Source organism: Vipera berus (genome assembly GCF_964194415.1).
Source record: "Vipera berus genome assembly, chromosome: 1".
Classification (NCBI taxonomy): Eukaryota; Metazoa; Chordata; class Lepidosauria; order Squamata; family Viperidae; genus Vipera; species Vipera berus.
Window position 1 is genome coordinate 243,721,511 of NC_138202.1, and position 15,901 is coordinate 243,737,411.

General features: G+C 37.0%; 1 protein-coding gene across 2 annotated transcripts in view; it reads left to right on the forward strand.

Annotated features, from left to right (window-relative positions):
• Positions 1-4,772: 4,772 nt before the first annotated feature.
• Positions 4,773-15,901, forward strand: part of ANKRD6 (ankyrin repeat domain 6) — a 92,123-nt gene continuing 80,994 nt past the window's right edge. For both annotated transcript variants that reach the window (XM_081314801.1, XM_081314802.1), the window contains exon 1: positions 4,773-5,012. The gene's annotated coding sequence lies outside the window, so the exon portion shown is untranslated. The remainder of the gene's footprint in view (positions 5,013-15,901) is intronic.

The window sequence follows — 15,901 nt, forward strand, 5'->3', positions numbered from 1 at the left end:
TAATAATAATAAAAAAAAGATTTTGGATAGTTCTCCTGCTGAGAGACAGACAATTCCAAGTTCCTTTTACACAGTTTCTTTCCAACATTAAGGGCAGAAAGAGGAAAAAAAACAATTGATCAAAGTTAATTAGAAACCTTGTTTTAGATTCCAAAAATATCTCTGCAGTATCATTTTGAGTTTCAGCATGTTTTACTATATGTTTACTATTTTATTGTAAAATATATTGCTGAGTTGTAAAGGTCTTTCGTGTGAGCTGTGATCTCTTGAGAAAATTTGCTGTGCTCTGTATATTTACTGGTAAATGGGGGAGATATAGAGATATGAAAATCCAAAAATCCATGCAACATTATATTGTCCATAAACAGGTATGTGACTAAGTAAGGAAATCATTCTCAGAGCTTAGACATAACAAATGCATGCCTTGGGATCTATAATGGCCTTATGTCTTCTGAACTGCATTGGCTGTTTTAGCTCTATATTTTAATACTAATAGTGTGAAATGTAGAGAGTGATATACAAATTAGAAAATATTCTTGTATAGTACAAGCATGAGTATTCACTTCATTTGCTAATTGAGGTCCTTTGGGTAAGTCTAAGAAAATTATGTGAAGAAGAAACAGAATTCAGCATGCCAAAACTGGACTGAAAATGAAAATTGGGTTATCTTGAATCCTACATGTGTACTCATTTTCATCTTTTTCATTCCAAAATAGAGAACAGAAAAGAAAGTGACAGACAGGTTTGAGGATACACTTCATCAAGAGACTTTTGGATCTTCAAAAACTCTTCTATTCTTCCTACTTATGACATAACCAACAAAGCAATTTGCATCAAAAATATAGTGCTGAAAGAAAAATCTTTTATCAAGGTGCAGTCTAAGCTGGGAATAAACAAAATGGAGACTGATTTAGAAAGAAGGTTGTAGTTGGAAGAGCAGAGCCAGACAAAAAGATGGCTCTGGGAAAACTGACCACATGTAGTAAGGAGTGGTGGATTTTCTACCTTCTTGAGCTTTTGTTTGGAGTTGTTCCTGTGGCATGAACTTTGACCTGAGTGTGAGTGTGCCTTTTTGGTATTCTGATGGTGATGGGTTAATCCTATTATGTCCCAAAGGTCATATCCAGCTTCCCTGGGGCTGGGGCTGATGACTATATCCTGTGTTGGATTTTTTTGGTGTGAGGGATTGTTGATTCTAGGGATCTTTGTCTTCCTAATCTCATCAGCTTCTAAGCTTCCTGGTGCCAACCTTCCTGAATGGATTATTACATCTGCATTTCTAAAAGCTGGCCTCTGCTGCATTTTCTGCTTGGGGAAGAGGGGCTAGGGCTGGTTTCTGTCTTTTTAAAGATCTCCATTATTCCTTTGGGGAAATATATTCTCCCTTTTTAATATCCCCCAAAATATTTCTCTGGATTCTTCCCACAATAGAAACTGATATAATTATGAGGAAAAATCTTGCCCTTTTTGACTTGGTTACATGATACCACAGGAAAAGCCTCAAAAACAGCTATAGGTACCAGACCAAGTCAAAAAAGGCATATATTCAGGATGTGCGTTCTTCCCTTATTATGCTTCTCCTACTTTCAATAAGAGTAGAGCTAGAAACCCTTAAATAAATACAGTCTCTGAAAAAAGGTGGAGGTCACTGTATATATTTGTTCCATCTGTTTTTTGTCACTTTAAAAATTTTCTCTTTTATCCTCTCCCCACTTTTTCCCTTTATGTTACTTTGTATTTTACTGGGGTTTTTTTTAAAAAATTAACCTATATATAAAATGCATAAATAAATATAATCTCTTTCATATAAAGGGAGGTCTCATATGCACTGTGAGCTACCTTTGGACAGATGAGAATTAGTTTTGGTTTCTGTTTTAACAGGGAATTCTGCAGAAATAAATGCTGATAGATTAATTCATAATATTTATTTAAAAAATAAGGACTTTTGTTGAATCAATAGACTTAGATAATTGCAGTTACATTTGGCCTGGGAATGTTTTGCTGTCTCTTCTTTCCTCTTTCTTCCAGTCATGGGATTGAATCCAAAGCCTGTCTGTGGGAGGAAGTATTTGCAAGACCTCTGATTCATCTTTCAGCTGTATTAACTTTCCCTTCCCATTTGTAATTGTGCAGTAATAGAACCCTGGTGTTTTCAACTTCAATCCTACTTAGTTAGGCTCCTTAAATATGATGGAATTTCTTTGGCTCTATTGTTTTGGCTAATAAATCTGGTAACTGACTGGACAATTGTCCTTAATTTGCCTCATTAAAACTGGAAATGTAATCTCTTTTCCAGTTTGCATTGCTCTTTTCTTTGGAGTTCTTAGCACTCTGGAGCTTGGTTATTTGCTTATAGATATTTTGTTATTGATACATACTGATGCTACCTAGTTGGATAATGAAATGTCTGCAAGCAAACAACCAAGACCAGAAAGCATGAAAAAACTCCACAGTTCCACCCCGAGTTATAGATATTCTTGTGATTTGCTTAAAAAGAGGTACAGAGCCTTCTGTGGCTTATCACCCTTCCTGGTATCTGTCAGCAATGAGGGAAACCCATTTTACATATCTCAGAATATTTACCAATGTAGATATTTTTTATATATAGTATTTTTTTCCAAAAAAGGATCAAACCTGTTTCAGATATGTCCATGGTTTTGATTCACTGTGTGAGATTGCTTTCAGGCAGACTTTAATGTGCAGTGTTCTTTGTATAATTTTGTGGCCATATGGACATTATTTTCTTTTAATCATTCTGTTTCACCCTCATCTTTTTTTCTTCTTGACAAAAAGCTATTTAGAATAGAGCAAGAATGGGACTGTCCCAAAATATGGATGTTCCATAGATATTTGCTCCTTTTTTTTTAAGCTGTGTGTGACTTTCAGACTAGAATGATATCCATTATCTTCCATTATTCTGTCCCTTCCCTGGTTATTTTCTGGAAAATCCTGTTTACTGGTAAAGTACACATGAATATATTTTGCATACTTCCACACCTGTCTTTATTTTATTTGGGGGAAGATTGAAATCTTTTTGAAGTACTCCGCACTTTATTTCCATCTGACTTTTCACTTTTTCATTCCTGTGTGCCAGAATAATAGTACTTGTAAGAGGTGCTCAAAGAAGTTGCTAGGCTTCCAGGGAAATATTATGTTGGAAATATTATATTATGCACATTTTGTGGTGTAAAGTTTGTAGCTCAGAATCCTAATAAATCCCAATGAGATTCTGAACACGAGGCAACTGAACACAGGTTTATTCTTTTGATCAAGGGAATAAGCTGGGTGTCTCAATCTCTTTGTCACACACACTGCTATGAGACAGAGAAGAGTGAGAACAACCTAATCAGAAAAATTCTGCTTTTTATAACTAATACACATTACAAAGTTCCTGTGCATCAAAAATTCTTTTGAATTTCCTTATCTATTCCAGCTCAGATACATTTCTGTATCTCTAAGCCTGAATACACAATAGTTCAATAACTGGCAATTAGCCCAGAAACTTAACTTGTTACTTCTAGGCAGCTAGGATAGGGATGCTAAAGAAAAGCTGCTATATTTATGATCCAAGGAGAAAAAGGGGTGGAAAAAAGAACAAAGTGTTGCAGATTCTTAGCTAGGCTTTATCTCTTGGATCAACACAGTTTAAAGTAACAGAAACAGTTTCTTTGGTCAGCACAATTTAGAATACAATGGAGCACATACAGAAAGCAAGCAGGAATAAATGAACAACAGCTGGGCTATTTTATACATGAAAGCTTGATTATGCATAAAATTATACACTTTGAAAGATACTTTGCTTGATCTCTTCAGTGGGGCACCATATTGCCCTTGTTGATCTCAAGAATCCTATTACCGGTATTCAAAGTCTCATTGTGAATATTATTGCTTTATAATGCACAACATGAAAATAAGACTATAAAAGGGCTAAAAAGTGATTTTTAATGATTTTTAATCCATGAAGGGGCAATGATGTTTACATTTTGGAATTCCATCTCTTTTTAAAAAAAAGATTATGTATGTAAAGATGCAAGCACTTTCCTGTATATAATCAATTTCCAATAATTTAGGCAAATGGACAGGATTAGACAGAGGAGAAACTAAGCTAGATCAACTATTCAGAAGTTAGCTTACAACCTATTGTGATCTTAATGCTGGGGTAGTTGGTGACATTCTACTGTCCTTTATTTCCCGTTTCTTCCAGTCTTGAGAGTAAATAAGTATGTTCTAGTCCTCCACTTTATCTCTGTTGCATCAACTCTCCCCTCCTATAAGTTATTCAAATAATATTAAATAAAAACAAACTCTATAGATTTAGTGTTGCAGCTCAACAAATTACACATAAAACGCATTCAAATAGGAAAGGCAATATTTGTAAAAAAATAATAATAAAGGGATACAAATAAATAAAGCAAACAGTTCTTATCTGGATATATATGATTTTTTTCCCCTCAGAATAAAATTGTATTTTTCATCCAACAATTCCATCATTGCGTTTCATTTGCGTTTGAGCAACTCAGTCTCCTCACAAGAAAAGGAGAGTAAGGTTGCTCAACAAGTTGGCTGTTTCAGATATCATTACCAAATTGTTCCTCCATTTCTCTCTCTCTCTCTCTCCTCTCTCTCTCTCTCTCTCTCTCTCCCCCCCACCCTTTTCAGTCGTTGCAAATACGGTCTGTTTATTGTAAGAGTCGTATTTTCCACGCAAGGCCACTAGATGGCACTGCGGGAGCGGCTTCCGTACCAGCACCCTCATATTCGCAATGTTTGGAGGCAAAGTTACCTGCGGAGAGACTAGCAGCGAGATTTCGCAGTAACTTTACAAATCCTTCTCCGGAGGGTGGAGCGAAAAGGAAAGGAAAGCGGGCGCTCCAGCGGGACTAGTGAAGTATTGTAGCTCTTCTTCAGCACGCTGTCCTTTTTACACAAATTGGACCACCTACGCAGAGCTATTTTTGCGATCTGCTGAAGTGGGATATGCGTAGCAGACTCTCCTGGTGGAAAGTGAAAAGGTGGGACTTTTTATTTACTGAGAAGTGGGGCTGTGCCTCGCCTCTGCCTCTTGCGCTATCTACGGAAGCGTGTGTGTGTGTGTGTGTGTGTGTGTGTGTGTGTATGTAAAAGGCTCTTTCAAAACAACAGCTGCTAAATAGAAATAGTCCCTTTGTCGGCCGGATTGGTGTGATTGTGAGACTGTTTCCTCCTACCCTCCTTCTAACCCCAGAATCTTCCAGGGATTTAATCTGCCCCAAGAATCAAATCTATAGTATGTTCTAGACAGGAAGCAGTGAGTAGAGCAAGCCAGACTCTTGACTCTTTGAGTATAAGCAGAGAGCTTTCCGCAATTGAGCTGGGCAACTTGCAACAGGAGTTTAATGTAAATCGGGGTGGGGGGGTGGGGGGGGTGGAATGGGGAGTGACCCGACCCTCGGATGAAATATATGTGTGGTTTGCTTCTAACACATCCCCGGCAGCAATTCATTTGGACTACAAAATGCTTCCAGATGGGAGGCTACGACTAATCTATAGGTTATATTGATTGTGTAACGTCCCATCCCTTTTTCCTGGATGAGCGCTGACAGAAAAAAGAAAAAACCCCACAGGCAGAGGATCAGTATCTGGGCCTCCAGATGAAATGGCAGGAGATTGATTGTGCAATGTAAGGAAGCACCCACTATCCAGTGGGAAAGCACCCCACTATCCAGTGGATTCACCACCTAGAAGAATGTGAGTTATTAAATCATGACAGGCCCTTCCTAGCCATTTGACTAGGGCATAAGAAAGGAAAAAGGTTGAGTGATCAGTGAGTCCCTGCTTGTTTACTGTCTCCACTAATTAGAAGCTTGTCTACAATCTGATCTGTGTTAGCCAGGGCTGCTGCTAAAGCATTTTGTTTAGGAAGTGAAGTATTAGAAGTTTTATCACTTCCTGTCATCTGCCATTAAGTGGTCTCATCTTATTTTACACCATTCCTAAACCTGTCTTCCCCAACTTTCCTCCACATGGATTGGATCAGATACTGGTTGTAGTCCCATCACATCTCAGAAGAATGAGATCAGGGAAAGCTGCCTGAAGAGTAGATACTTTAATGGAAGATTAAATATTATGGGCAGATAGTTTAGGAGATTGAGCAATAGGTGGATTTTTCATTGTGTGGAAATGTTCTATAAAGCTGCTAACTGAGTAGTAGGTCGTCAGATAAAATGGTGTCACCTATCTTGTCATTTCTACTTTCCAGTTTATTTCCTGAAGTAATGCAAGGAAAGATGCTTGGGAACATGAACTGCTGTATTGTGACCTCAGAGATGAATTACTGTAAGGTGGCGTGATCTGCACCAGTTTTATCCCAAGAATAACCATTCAGTGCAAAAGGATTTTGTGTTAGTTGGGGTTTTTTTTAGTTTTTAGCTGAACGTTATCTTTTTTTTATAGCCAACACTGGCATGGATGAGTGCATTGCAGAATTCCAGTTGCAAAATATAACCTCTTGTGAATTCCACATATTTTAAAAATCTAATCTGTTGAGTTTTGTTTCTTTAGCTGGATAAACAACAAAGTTCTCAAATTGGAAATGATAAGAAAACATAATAGTTAGCACTGCCAGAGGTAACATGTGAGATAACAGTTATTATTTTGTTTGTGGTTGGCTCATTGTTGTCCTTTTTTCCTATTATCTGATAAAAGCTTTATAGAAACTAGAAAAGCCATGCAGAATAAATATTTATTACAGTGAACATAATTCCAATGTAAGTGTTATAACCAGTGCTTTTTTTGTAAAAGAAAAAGGTGCCGGAACTCACACATGTCATACAACCCGCCTTGCCTACCCTACAGGGTTCCTTCCAAAAAAGGTGCCGGAACTCCGTTCTGAGCGTTCTATGAGAAAAAAAGCCCTGGTTATAACTATGAAGCATTATAGTAATTATGGAAGCAATGAATTACGAGTTAGCATTGCACCTCTTTGTTTTCCATAGGAATCACAATGCCTGGTAGTTTTGTCATGTTTATCGGTGTTTCGCTCCCTTTAATTGATTACAAACATCAACATTCAGGCTTTCCAAAAATGTAAAGGGACCTGCTCACATCCAGAGTGATCGTGTTGAATGTTGTCTTTGCTGTTGATCAGTAAAGGACACTCGAGTCACATGCTTATTTTACTGAAATTCTGGAAGAACTAAGTCTCCTGAATTTCCACATATCACAATTTATACAGGAAGACAATCGAGCAACAGGTTGTGCTTAATCTCTGATAACTGTTAACCAGTGCACTAAGTTTAGATATCATGAGGCAGTAGTTTCAAGAAGATGGCTTAGGCAGAGTTGCAGTGAATGGGTTCGAAAGGAGCCAAGCAATAGGCATTTTAAAAAAGCTCTTGAAATAATGAATTCATGTTGTATGAATCTAGCAGTTGCTATTTGTAAATCACAGTTAGTGGCTTAGTACAGGTAATCTTCAACTTGCAACCATAATTGAGCCTGGCAATTGTGATTATAAGTCATGGTGATGGTCTTTCCCACAGAGCTAAGAGCCTGGAATTGTTGGTATGCAGGAAGAGGGCTTCCCAAGGTGTATCATAGAGTTATGCAGGTTGTGCTTTAGCCTGGCACATTTCCTGTCTATTGGTGACAGGATAAATTATTCCGAGTAAATCCTGGCATTTTCTATGACCTTTTTTTTTGCCACAGTCATTAAACAAATTGTTGTTCACAACTTTTGATGGAACCTGGAAGAAATGGCATTTCTTCCAGCAAAATAGTTGTAAGTCATGGTCGTGACTGCAGGGTGTTGCAAACAGCCATAAATATGGGCTGGATGCCAAGCACCCAAAATGCAGTTACATGACCATGGAGGGTGTGTGTGACAAAACTTTGAAATCGGGTTATAAATAGTTTTCTGGAGGTCTGTCACAACTTCGAAGTATCATTAAGCGACCCTTTGTAAGTCAAAGGCTACTGATATGTCAGGTGGTCAGTTATTTGGCAAAATATAGTTAAGAAAAATAGGGTTTAGTGAAGTATATGAAATATATTTCTTTTGTTTTGGTTATGTTAGGACACAAACCACTCTGATATCAGGCTATACTACCTCTCACTATGTGTTAAATGTCGCTGATGCTATTATTAGCATCAACATATTCATTTATGCAATTGTTTATTATCCTAATAAGAAAAAGTAAGCAAGGATAGCACCAATAATAATAGGCACCTTTGGTGCAATCCCAAAACATCTGGAGCATCATTCAAACACCACCACCACCATCAGTCAGTTGCAAAAGATACTTCCCTGGAAAAACTTACATCGTGCAATATTACCTTTGACACCATCAAACAACATCTTCCTAAGCCAAGTTCTTGGGAAGAACTTGATAGCTGTATAAAAATGCCAGATCCAGTCTAAACATGTGGCTGACTATGCACCAAACCACTCTCAGTTATCGAGAGTGGAAATCCTTGTTTTGACAGATAAACACCACTAATTGTTGTATTTTTTGGGGGGGAAATGAAAGAATTGTTTTGGTGGAGTGAAAAGCTTATGACAATTATGGCTAATTGTTAGTAAATTATTAATATAATTACACTGTAATTATGCAGGAAGTCCTCAACAAAAGAGCAGTTGATTTAATCCCTGAACCGCCTCAGTTAAAGATACCTATATTTATAAGAAACTGTATTGAGAGATTGGTGGGGGAGTATGGTGTTATATCAGGATTGTATTTTCAATACAGGTAGTCCTCATTTACTGACCACATTTGGGACTGGCACTGCAGTCATTAGGTGAAATATCACACGACTCCCTCAGTTTATGACATGAGTTCTGGCTGCAGTTGTTAAGCAGATTGTGTAGTCATTAAGTGACTGTGACATGTGACTTCCTGCTGACTTTCTCATGCACTTTGCTTGTCAGAAGCCACGTGTGAAGGTTGCAAGTGGCCATAATGTGATTGCAGGACACTGCAACTCATAAATGCGTGCTGGTGGCCAAGCATCCAAATTGCAATCACATGACTGCAGGGGTTCTACGACGGCCACATTGTAAGGCTCTTTTTTCAACACTGCCGTAATTTCAATCACTTGCTGAACAAGTGTTTAGGAAATGAGGAACATCTGTAAATCTTGATCAGCCAATAGCTGACATACAGTGTGTGTGTGAGGGAGTTGCAATGGTTGGGATAGTGGGATTGGGGATCCAGGTTCAAATCCACACTCAGATATGAAAACTTGCTGAGTGGTTTTAAGACTCTTGCTGTCTTTAAGTCCAGCTAACTAATAATATTAGTGCGACATAAAATTGGAGGCAAAGATATTTTGGAGGCAGTATATCAATCTAAAACTAAATAAATAAAGCTGTATAAAGTATCATTTATAGGTAAACTTTTACAGTATCAAAACAACCTGTTAATTAAAAAAGGTTGAAAATCAGTTACATCTGGGTCTTTAGGAATGGCTTTATCCATACCTGAAACCTGTAAAAGAGATGTTTCTGTGTGTGATTTATAGATTTTATACAATGTGCATTTATAGTAGTTATAGTATTGCAACACTATGTTGATCTTTTCTGGTTACTCTTTTTTAAATATAAAATTGGGGGGGGGGTTGTTAATTTTCAAATGGCATAATTTATCATATAAAGATTATCTTAAAGGTGCTTGAGACAATTTGAGACAACCATACACAAAGATTACCTTGTTTTTCACTCTGTTCATTAATAGCCATTCAGTTTTTAGGCAAATTGCATGCCTCTGTCACTTCTGACATTTACTAGCTTACAAATCTTATTTCCCTCTCTATGTTGATTCGACCCATAATTCCTGAAAGTTTCAGTGGGGCTTACCTTTGCGTGATTGGCATGCTTTGCTCCAAGTTCCTTACAGTATTGTTTGTATTTTGAATATCTACTTTGCTACAAGATGGATGATAACATTTCCTGCAATTTTCACCATTGTTTGTTGCTAAAAGCTTAATACAACTGTCAGTAGATAGCCTTTTGATCAGTTACATGCTAAACATGATCTAAGGTCAATGGAGTGCTTTTTGTTCAGAGATTAACATTTGAGTCCATTTCATGAATAGGAGGCCAGAATTCTCCATGTAATGAACTCTCAGAAATAGTGCTAAGTGAGCAGAGGTTTTTTCCCCCCTCTTTCGCCAGTATACAGTAGTTTGAATTTTTGGCTCCAGAAAGTACATCAGAGATAACAAAGAAACCCTACATCTTCTATATCATATATGTATATGTTTGTATAAAACTTACTTGCAATCTTTGTGTAACTTATTAAAAACCATTGTAATTATTTACAGTACGAAAGACTACATGCAGTTGTAAAGGGCGAAATGTTCTGGTTGTTTTAGATGAAATTAAAAATAAGAAATAAATCGTGATTCATCTCAGCTAGTAATTGTTCCAAGTCTTTGTTTTTTTGTACCAAAGAAACTTAGATTAAAATAAATTTTACATGCATCTTGCTGCCAATTGTGTGTATAGCTGCTGTCATTAAATTATCATTTAATTCTTCAAAATGTTTTTACTTGTCTTGAATTAATAATCCTCATAAAATATTTGCTTAAGCCATCTCTTGTTTTTAATTTTTTATAACAATATCTAAAAATTAAGAAATTTGTTTCATTTAAACTTTCTTACTTGGTGAACACTTACTTGGAATTTTGCCACCTCAAAATGTATCCTAAGCATTATTCACACATTTTGTATATTAAGAGTTTTTATAAAGCAACACTATACATATTTCTCAAAAGGTACTGTGCTTGATTGTTTTTCTTCCCTCGAGATGGAAAAAGATTATTCTGACCAAGACTAACAAGGTATTAGTTTATGGTACACCATAATGTAGGGCTGGAATGCATGATCATGTTATAGCAAAAGGCAGGATTAGACATTATATGTATACTTTAGTTTTAGGATCCAAAATAGAAGTTGAAGTTTTAGCCAGTGAAAAATAGTGTACCATATTATGAAAAATACAGGGCAGATATTTTCTTTTTTTGATAAACCAACTACAGTAGAAACCACAAACTGGGTTTACACATCAATTGCTATTGGATAGAATGGTCTATTTATTTGGTTTCCCTTAGGATGATATGCAAACCTAGGCTTATGGTTTGTTGTGTATATTTATAACTAAACGATGGATATTGATATCTCTGCCAAACATCTGCCTTATGGAGTTGAGTGACTATATTTTAAAGTAAGTAAGTTTATTTGAAATGAAAATCACATGTTACCTTATTTTAATAGCATTTTATAATGCTTGCTTTATATTTTCTTGGATGCCATTCAAGGAAGCAAACTGTTTAAAAGCTTTTAGGAGACAGGACAAAAATTGTTCAATACCACGATCCAAGGATAGACTTCTCAAGGAGTGGGCAGATCACTGTTTCTCTTAAGTGCAGATGGAACTAAACTCTTTCCTCAGAGATGAAGTCACCATTGCCTGGACCTAATCACATGTTGTCTCCTGGAACGCTGTTAGGTATATGACTATGGCCTAACTGGTTGGGTTGGCAATATATATAGACTATGATTGTATTGTTGTAATAGAAACTGTATTGTATCACTTTAAATGTGTGATGATTGTCCAACGCTGTTTTTCCAACGGCCATAAGAGGGAGCTAGAGACATAGCTTCTTTCTCTCTGTTATACTCTCTGTTACGTTTGCTGTTACTTGCTGATTATTGTGGTTTGTGGGTTTGCTACTGTTTGCTAAATCTGAAGAACTGTGTTTTGACTTACGGACTGGTAAGAAGACTCTGTATTGGATAATCCTTGGACTATTGTTATTTGCTATCATTTCTTTACTCGTGTATGACCTGGAATGATTTTTTCTTGGACTGTGCTATTGTATTATTTCACAAATGCCATAGCCCAGGGGTAGGCAAGCTTGGCTCTTTTATGACTCGTGGACTTCAACTCCCAGAATTCCTGAGCCAGCACAGCTGGCTCAGGAATTCTGGGAGTTGAAGTCCACGAGTCATAAAAGAGCCAAGCTTGCCTACCCCTGCCATAGCCAAACAAGAGGAACATGAATGTAATGCCCAGGAGGGTGAACACACATTGCAAAGACATTTCTAAGAACTCACAGATTCAACCTTTTCCTGTGTAATAACGAAGCTAAACTCTATCTTAGTCAAATGCACAGGATATGCACAACTGAAGTCCAGTTGGGACGTATGGGTCAGATATTACTCTCAGTGGACTTGCAGGAGGTGTTCCTCTGGCTCTACCTCCTCAAGAGGGACCAGATCACAAACAGGCTGCTAGTTGGCTATCTGCAGATGCAAAAAGAAAAGAAATATAGTTAACTTACGCTGGTCTGGTCACCACAAGGTATCCTTAACAAAGGCTCAAAGTTCACAGTCAATGTCTACAAACACTGTAAGCCTGATGGCACTGTATGGTTAAGAAGAAAATGAGTGTGTCAGAATTGGCTATTTATTTGCTTGAAAAGATCATGGAATAAAGACTTATTTTAGGCCACCCAGAAGAAATTCCTGTAAAAAGGAAAAAGTAGGAAGGCAGGAAATCTACACCATAAAAAACTTGTGATCCTAATGACCATGGCAGGAGAAAGAAGGAAAAACAAAGATAAGTTACAAAAATGAGCAAAAGACACTAATTTTACACTTTAGGGCTGGGTTTACATAACTATATAACTTTTTTGTTTGTTTTACAAGTGGTATAAACTCAGTCTGTATCATTGGCTGTGTCCAAACTCTTCAGAAAGAAGAACCTTGCAATATAGTTCCGTTTTCATCTATTTTAACTTTTATTGAGTTGCAAATCTGTTTTTATTGGCTGTCTACTTGCATAAGGGTTCTTTACCTCTTTACTGGGTTTCCTTCTCTCTTGTTTGGTGATCATTTTTATTTCAGTTGTGGTAATTGAAATCGATTTTTTTAAAACCTCTTGGGATTTAATATATGTAATTGATTTTTATCTTTTTACTGAAGTAGCTATCCGTTAAAAATAAACACGCATTTTTTTAAAAAAATTGAAATTTAAAAGTCCCTAAAATGTATTTGAAGCAGCTGACATTGAGACAGGGGAACAGTGATGATGTTACCTAGCGTGGGTAATTAGACATCTGCAAGAAAACAACAAACCTCAGAGAGCTTTGAACATTGCTTGTATATGGGGTGTCTAAACATACTGGGTTAAGCTGGGTTGGGGGCAGTGGTGGGATTCAAATATGTGAACAACCGGTTCTCTGTGTGGATGCCGCTTCTGGAAGTCCATTCTGGGTCTGGACAAGAAAAAAATTACGGTAGCTACCGGTTCTGCTGAACTGGTGCGAACTGGCTGAATCCCACCGCTGGTTGGGGGTTTGTGCAAAATTCCTTCAAATCCCTTACTGGGTCAGAAGGTTTAGTGTTTATCAGATACAGAGTTTAATATGTGACTGGGAAGCTTTTTGCATTGGTACGAACACCTCTCCAATTTTAACAATTTCTAAGAGAGGTGAAAGAAGAGTGTAGCCTGGAATGTACCCTGGAAAATGAGAGGAGAATATCTACAAAGGATACTCAGAAACACTGTCCTGGTAAATTGTACCGGCAGGAAATGGAAGATGAAGCCTGACTTGTTTTTCCTCTTGAAAACGCATCCTCAGGATGTTATTCTCATTGCATCCAAGCAAAGAAAAAGAATAAAGAAAAGTTTAGACTAAATTTACCAAGTGGGGTTGAAAGCGGGGATTTTTATGGTTCATCATTAATTGCGTCATAAGAAATGATTCTTGAAATTCTAATGGTACCCATGTGAAGGATTTTAATTTTTTTTTAAAAGTGTTTATAGAAATCATACTCGTTTTTGTTTTGTTTTTTACCAACTCTTGCATGCAACAAATGGTTGAAGCAGAAATCAGGTGAAAGTCGGAGGAATTGAAGCATATCAGTTTAATTTATTTCAGTGAATGCTTTATCTTGTCAACCTTTTTCATGGCGATTTCTTTGTTTTGAAATCATTTTGGCTTTGGACTGCAAGAGGGTTGAAAGGAGTCTTTAATGTGTCAGTTAAGGCAGTTTGCAAATATAAATTCCTTGCTGTGAAGGAATTTGTGGCCCCTGAAGCTGAACAAACCAATTAAGTTATCACTTCTCCCTAAGATAAGTAGAATAAATACATCTATTGTAATAAGATAACATGTATCGGGCACTATTTAGCCAAAGCAAAATATTTTTAGGTTCATTGATTTCATTTGGAGAAACTTTAAACATTTTCATGGTATCCCTGCCCACCTTTATCTAAAAATAAAATCAGCCTTCAGGCATAATTCAACAGTTTCCTCTTTGCTCTCTTTATATACCAACCACATACTGAGGTTGACATTAGTTTATACTTATTTTATTCTTTTAAACTCATGAAAGTAATGCTGATATCTAATGCAATCATTTTTAGTCATTCTTAATTAATGGGTTTGAAAACTTCTCAGCCAGTATCAATATTTGTACAGACTTAATGTGTGCACTTTATTTAATTGATTGTATAGATAAATATTTTTTAATTTGCATGGCAGGGAAGCCCATATTGATATCATCCACGGAATTTAAATTTAACATGACATAACTGACTTGTTTATTTTAATACTCTGATTCCGGGGGGGGGGGGGAGTTGACTGTATATTCTTAAAGTGTCTTCATTAATGTTACATTCTTGGAATGTGGGGTTTTTCTTTGTTTTGATTAATTATTTCATTGTTGCCTCACCTTTATAATATGATCACAAATGGGTGGATGGAATTATTTGATTTCTGTGCAAATAGCTGGTTGTGTGGAAGGTGAGGCATCATATGGAGAAGAGGCACTGGAAATAATTTTCAGTCATTTCAGGGTTCTGATTTATAGCTTTTCCATGATGTGCGGCAGTTAAGAAAGAAATGTAGAACACCTCCACTGTGATTTTTGATTCAGGAGAAGTTGCCCCCTGGAAATCTCATTTGAAGTGTTAGACAATTATATGTACAGTATGTCAGGGTATTGCTTAGATCTAATTACCTCACCTTTCTCTCTTCTATAGAGACAAGTTCCAACTACCAACAAAAATTGTGTTGCCACCCCTCCAGTATTTTGTCAAGATGGAGAAGACTTAAAATTTTAATTAAAATTTGAAAGGGATATGATGAGTGAATGTTCCCATTCATTGACAAGACAAGTCTCACTAGTTTTTTTTGTGTGTGATAATAATAGACTTTGTGTGACTATAGTGAACAAAGGAAAAAGAAAATAAAAGACAAAATTTATGGCACACCCTGCCATACATCAAAAACATTTGGAAGCAGTCCTATGCAGCTACAAGTGGGCATTGCACACTGCCCAGAGGCTAACATACAAGGACAAATTATGCATTGTAAAGTTTGCTTGGAGGTGGGAGATACAGTACTTGCAATGTCATCTACTGGATCCCCTGCATAGATTGCCCCTGTGACTATGTAGGATAAATGGGGAGGAAGCTAACCACCAGAGTGCAAGAACAAAAGTGAACTATCAGACGAGGAGACCTGAACTCATTGGTAGCCTCACATTACAATGAACAAGGATGCACATTTAATTTTACAGTGATTAAGATTTTGGCCATGCAGGTACAAAGATGGCCAGAGAAATGATTGAAGCCTGGGAAACGGGCCCCTTGTCAAGTTAACAAGGAGTGCTGATTTACCACCAGTTTATCAAGTACTTAGGGCTTGGCAGCACAAGGAAACAACAGCCAATCGCCAGCCATCAACTCACCAATCAGCCAATAGGAAGGCATCACGTAAATACGATTCACAGAATAACCCAAATAATTTATTCCATGAAGATGGGCTCCAGCATAAATCTGCAATCTCGGGAAAGTAAATCTCCAGTCCCAGTGACCGACCCAGATTCCATCTTCAAGTATCATCTCGAGTG